Source organism: Helianthus annuus, chromosome 2, assembly GCF_002127325.2.
Source record: "Helianthus annuus cultivar XRQ/B chromosome 2, HanXRQr2.0-SUNRISE, whole genome shotgun sequence".
Classification (NCBI taxonomy): Eukaryota; Viridiplantae; Streptophyta; class Magnoliopsida; order Asterales; family Asteraceae; genus Helianthus; species Helianthus annuus.
In genome coordinates, this window is record NC_035434.2 from 8,757,542 (window position 1) to 8,764,515 (window position 6,974).

The following is a 6,974-nucleotide window of genomic DNA, read 5'->3' on the forward strand; positions in this document are numbered from 1 at the left end:
TTATGGCCAAATTGACAATGTATGCTTGCTTAGGAACGAACCCTAAGTGAAGATTTTGAGTAAATTGCTATAAATTGAGTATTTTGATGATTTACTACACCTAGCTAAGTGGGTTTATGTCTAATTCATGAAAGGGTATGAAATTGATTGTGAAAATGTGTAGTATGTGATGTGTACATGCATATAGATTGAGTATGGTATATAATTGTATGATGTTTACTTGTATTGATGAATGGAAGTGATAACTAGGAAGAAGAACATGAAATACTTGTACATTATGCTTAGGAAGTAGTACGCACACCAAGTGTTTGATGAAATGTCTAAAAGACAATAACAAGTGAAATTGTATGCAAGTAATGGGTAAATAGATATAATTCATGTGAAGATTATCTAGGGATGATGTCGAGTATACCTTATGCTTGTTTAAATGAATTAATGATGTGGAGTATGCTTCAAGTGGGTCGTATGTTAGATGTGAATTTGATATGGTTGTTCATATGTATGAGCATATATGCTAATAAGAATGTGAATGTAATGACATGAGTGTATAGGAATCATGTCAAGATGGATGGGAGCTTTGAAGGCTAACGGGCTAAGAGGACTCAATCAAGTAAGCGAACGAGAATACGGACGCGCAAGGTAAGTGCACTCCAAACTTACTCTTTAGTTGTTAATGTATTTATGATATGTGATTATTGTTGAATGCAATGTAAGAAGATATGGATTGATGCAAGTAGTAAGTTAAGTTTTAATGGAATGGGTTAGAAGTGGTTAAGAAAAAGATTCGATTTGGTTTGGGTAAGAAAGGGAACTTACATAATGAAATTATGCTTGAATGAATAAGATGAGTTATGTATATTTGAGGACATGATCATGTAAATGGAAGCTAATGTACTAATCGTTTTTCTCTTGAGAATTAATGTGTAGTATAGGCATGGTAACAAAGGATGTGAAGGTTGACTCCACAATCTGATGCGAGTAATCGAGTGGATGGATGAAGGGGCTAGTATAAGAAAAAGCATGAAATGTTGACGCGCTATTATGCTTGTGCTAAGATTTTTGTATTATGTCACCGGTTGCTAATAATGTGTTTGAATGTGGTGACTGAAGGCTATACATGTTTGGATGTTTCATCTAGAAGCGTACGCGGTTGAAGATCGAGTCAAGACACGGATTGTATGTGGGTGTATACGTAGTCACTTAATTGAGTCATGTATGTTAGTTTTTGCATTAAATTATAAAAGAGATTAATGTATTTAAATGAAAGAAAAAATATCATGAAGGAAATTTCTAGTTATGTAGTATCCGCTGCGAATCTTAGGTTAAAGCGTTTTAGGGCGTTACATATATATATATATATATATATATATATATATATATATATATATATATATATATATATTGTGACACCCGAGCAAAACCCGCAATAGTCCTAATTTCCTCACTTCACTCCTCGGTTCTTACTTGTCAAATTTCGGGACGAAATTTCTTTCAGGTTGGGGATGATGTGACAACCCGAACTTTCAAAGTCGGTAATGCTGCATCTTTTGATCTTTACTTCTCGTTATCTTTCCATAATATGTTAAGGCGTTCTATTCGTGTAACCTTGTTAAAAATTGATTTGGTACAATAACTTATGTTTTGACGTTTGGGCCGCACCTTCACACCCAAGCCCAATACATCATCTATTTTAACTTGATCTCGGCCCAATACACGGTGCATGGTAAATGTTGATTTCGGCCCAACTGAATATAAGCCCACCTAGTTAGTCATGATTTATGCCTTATCCTATTTCTGTTGTGCGACATCTCAAAAGGGATGGGCTTGAGCCCATCTCGGTTGTGTGCATGAACCGCCCCAAACTCCCCCATTATATGTATACGTAGTAGTTGTTAAGCTAAAAATCCAAACAACAAACCCTACTTCCTCTCACTTGGATTGCGTGCGACTGGAAACCCTACCCCCTTCTTTGAATCACGACGGCAGTGGGATTCCCCCATCATCGAAGGCATCATCTTGATTGAGCAAGCATTGGTCAGTTTATTATCATATTATTTCTTAATTGGTGATCTTGTTTATTTAACTTTTGATGATTCCTCTCGGCTATGTGCAATACATGTGACTCTGATTCTTGGGTGTTATAAAATAATAATAAACATGGTCCAATAAAATCAATTGTTGCAAACTCATCAACTAATGAATTTCATAACGGTCCAATAATATGCGCATGATTTGATAGATGGGGGCGGTCAGGTGACATCATAACAAACAAACAAATATTTGACGGCGGCTAAGGTTAAGTAGAAAGGCTGCATTGGTTTTGAGGAGTGTAGTTGAAAGGTTGTAGGTCAGTTAGTGGACCGATTTATGGTCCAATAGGGGGGCTGCATATGTATTACAATAATTAATAGTTTTTGAATAAAGGTCTAAGTTTGTCAATTAAAAAGGCTGCACATGTACTTAAAGGGTAGTGATGTTATCGATGGGTAGTGATGTTATCGATGTATGTGTGTGTGTGTGCTGTTCTGAAAGTTTAGGCAATTAAGATAGAGACCTTCATAATTGGCGGCTACTACCTTAATATTATGCATATGACTTTGATGAGTGGGGTGGTGAGGCCACAGGTGTTGATCGCTTATAGGGCCGAGCAAAGGTCCAATAAGGGGGCGGCCAAGTGTATAGTCTTATTTGGTAGTGGGCCGACCTTGTTAATGGGTTGTTGATTAAAATAAATATCAGTAATTAACTGGGCCGCACATAATGATGAACTGATATAGTCTTGACTTAGTGGGCGGTAAAACGTTGTTATGTATGGTGAACACTGGATGTAGACTTATTTGAAAACTGTATGCTTGATATGTATTATACTATGATCTTAGCTAAACACAATATGTAACAACACGTGAATCGATTGTTATGAAACTGGTACCATCGGTGACTACTGTTAGGAACATGAACGTGTGATGTAAATACGTATGAAATCTAAACGCTTATCATGTGCTACGTGACTTACTGTGTACAAATGTGTAACTTGTCGATTTATGTGACTGATGTGGATTGGTAACCACGATAGGGTTTGGTTGACCAACTGGGAACGGGTAACGTAACGTAACATACCGAGCAAATCTAAGGTGAGTTCACTGCACTTTTCTAAGCATGCGTCCCGGTGGTTTGGGACAACTGGTAAACATTGGACGGGAAACATTGGGTAAATAACTTAATCGGTTTTGGTTATTGCCTGGAGGGCAATGGGGGTAATTAGTTGATAGCGCTATTAGGTACTAATTATCTGGGTTTCACTATGGTTGTTTAGAGGCACACTCCTCGGTTACGTAAGGGCGGTTCCCCTAGGGTAACTAACTGGACAACATAGTGGGTTGCTAAGAGGCACACTCCTCGGTTACGTAAGGGCGTAGTCCCTAGGGTAACTAACTTGAGCAACATCGTAACGCAACATTGAATCACACTAGCATATATCTGGTAACACAACACGTAAGCAACACCTTGAACTCACCAGCGTAGTCTGACACACTTGTTTGCATGCTTGTAGGTTATTAACGTTGGAACATGGACTTGCTATCTGGAAGTGCTGGAGTGGTCATGGATCGAGACTCTTGGATTCACTTATAAACAATACATTGATTTGATTATTATTATGAAACGATTACATGCTTCCGCTACACAACTTTTGAGAATTGATATCATGTAAACATCTTGTTTGATAATTAACGTCATGGCTTATCTAAATATTTATCATTGGTTCAATGTGATTGGTGGCTCGAACTCTGATGCGTAACACGCCTCGCGGGGTTTCCGCAGGTGGAATTTTGGGGGTGTTACAGTTGGTATCAGAGCCACTGGTTATAGTGAACTAGGTTTTTAAAACGTTTTGTAAAACCAGACTATAACCGAACAACTTCGAAAATCGATCATGACACTCAGCTCCAGATTGCAAGGTTCGTCTCTCTCTCACTTTATGCATTACTTGCTTAGTAGTCACACACTCACAGCATACATGAACTGAAACGTTTAACACCATAGTGACTTGATAGTTTGACACTACTCTTTGACTCATGTAAACCATAGAACTGTGATATCATCTGTTGTGTTGTTTGAACGGGGGGAAGCTTTGAGCGCAAGCTAAGAGGCACTGAGATAAGCATGCAAATTGCCTTATTATTATGGGTGCACACTTAATAATAACGCGGGGTGCATGCAAGTCCCAGTGAGGCTTATCAAGCGTGAGAAGGGTTCTGCCTTACTATGTGTGAACTTGGTAGTATGTAAATACCAGTATGATACTTGACTCCTATCTCGTTTCGATTCCTAAATCAGTTTATTCCCAACAATAGAAACATGAGCGGACGAGGACACGGACGTGGTAACATCACTATGACTCAGGCTGAGTTGACTGACCTAATCAATACTCGCGTAGCTGAGGCTTTAGCAGCCTATCAAGCTGGTACGGAATGTACCAAGTCCTCTTAACTCTTAAACCACGTACACGTCTTTTCATTTCTATAATGTGTTTCCACCCGTTATTTAGGTCAGCAAGCGCAACCACAACCTAATCAGCCTGTGTGCACATTCAAAATGTTTATGGACTGCAAGCCACAGACCTTCACCGGGACTGAAGGGGCTGTGGGACTCCTAAGATGGTTCGAGAAAGCAGAGTCTGTGTTTGCTATCTGTAACTGTCCTGCTGGGGACAGGGTGAAATATGCTGCGGGTACCTTGGCTGATGGTGCCCTAACATGGTGGAACGCCCAAGTGCAGTTGTTGGGCATTGAGGCCGCGAACGCCACAACTTGGGAAGACTTTAAGGAGCTGATCAGGGAAGAGTACTGTCCTCGGGACGAGGTCCAGAAGCTGGAAAACGAATACTACAACTTGAAGATGGTTGGATCTGAAGTCGAAGCGTATGTGAAACGATCGTATGAACTGGCCGACATGTGCCCGAACTTGTCTCGGCCTATGTCCCGGAGGATTGAGTTATTTATCAAAGGGTTGCCTCCGCATGTGAAGAGCTTGGTCACTGCAGCCCATCTCAATGATTTGACACAGATCGTTCGTCTGACTCACAAGATTGTGGATCAAGAGGTGGAAAGCGATTCGTTACCCCCGCGTATCTCGGCCACTAAAGCTGCTACACCCACTGCCACTGTGTCCACTAATGACAACAAGCGGAAGTGGAGTGATTACGATAAAGCATCCAGTGCTGGTCAGACTCAGAAGAGGCCAGATAACCACAACAACCGCAACTTTAGCCAGTCGTCTTCTGTCAATCAAGGCCAGGGAAGCGACCACAGCCAGGGTTCGTATGCAGGGAGAAAGCCACGATGCAACAGGTGTGGCTATCATCATTGGGGGCCATGTGGTCGGACGTGTAACAAATGTGGTAAGGCAGGCCATGAGGCCAGGGATTGTAGGGCCTCACAACCCAAACACCAGCAGCAACAGAACCAGCAAAACCAAGGACAACAGGGGCAACCACCCCAGCAGAACCAGGGCTTCAGGAAGGGGTGCTATCAGTGTGGTGATGAGGGTCACTTTAAACGGGATTGCCCTCAGTTAAACCAGAACGCCAACAACAACAACCGCCAGAATAACGACAATGCTGGGAACAACAACAATGGCCGCGAGGCAAGAGGTTGAGCTTTCGTGTTAGGACAAGGGGACGCGATGAACGATACTTGAACTTATAACTCATTTTGGGTTTTCATTATTATGTCTTCGCTACTCAGACAAAGTTTGGATTGAACATCAATCGTATTGGGTTTTATGAACTATTTTAACTACTATATCTTATGTTTGATATGATGGATGGTTGATGTTATTGAACGCACCTATCGTATATCACGAACAATATCAACCGAAAATCTCTTTTCTCTCTGACGAACGAGTCAAGATGATACCAGTCTGAAATAGGGATTAATGCCTAACTTGAGTTTTCATTCAATCGATTGATTGAGTTGCTTGAATCATCTGTCCCAAGAAGTTATATTTTCTTTCTCGCATTCTTACATACGACAACATCATCTTTGATCTTCGATAGGGGTGACTGCACCAGTTCTGATCGCCGGAAGCGATACCATATATAAACACATATCTCTTACACTCACTATATCACGTTCACATATCTTGCTTCGAGTAAATCTGGGTGGTGCACCCAACACACGTGGTTTTAGGGTTGAGCATTTTAGCCTGTAACAAACTACCTTAACACATTTCCAGTTCGGTTTATTTCGTCGACCCTTCGTTTATGATGTACGACATTCGCCTCAATTCTGTCCCCGAATTCGAAGGCGTATAGCTCCCCCAAGTTATATTTAGTGCAACAACCCCCCCCCCCCGGTCGCACATGTTGAATGCATCAGGCAATGTCATACAGATGTATGACACACTCGTATTTCAACTTTTGTGAGCATCTCTTGAGCTTAGCATAACTTGTCACAACATTCTTCATTATCAAGCTCCTATTAACTCAACTTGTGTTTCTACTTAAGAGCAAGACATTTTTAGGTTAACACAATTAACACAAACTCTATTACCTCAAACACTCATTCATGCATAACACTCACATAACGGTAATTCGGGGAATTACGGAATTACACATGGGTTGTACTCGAACGTGGATGAACAATTAAAACACTATTTCTGAACAAATAAAGAAATATAACTTATGTGAATTTATATGTTATCTGACTTTATATGCTATATGACTTATATATATTATTTGGTGAACTTTCGTGAAACCGTATTTAACTACGTGTTTAGTGAATTATCGACAAACTCATAATTGGAGCCTAGAGTATAATATAGCCTAAATTTCGAGGACGAAACTTCTGTAACATGGGGAGGATGTGACACCCGAGCAAAACCCGCAATAGTCCTAATTTCCTCACTTCACTCCTCGGTTCTTACTTGTCAAATTTCGGGACGAAATTTCTTTCAGGTTGGGGATGATGTGACAA

The 6,974-nt window shown here is 40.5% G+C and overlaps 1 long non-coding RNA gene across 1 annotated transcript; it reads left to right on the forward strand.

Moving 5' to 3' along the window:
• Positions 1–267: 267 nt before the first annotated feature.
• Positions 268–1,266, forward strand: LOC110901797. Its single transcript, XR_002571008.2, has 2 exons — positions 268–639; positions 1,111–1,266. It is a non-coding gene; the product is annotated as an uncharacterized LOC110901797 (long non-coding RNA).
• Positions 1,267–6,974: the final 5,708 nt, after the last annotated feature.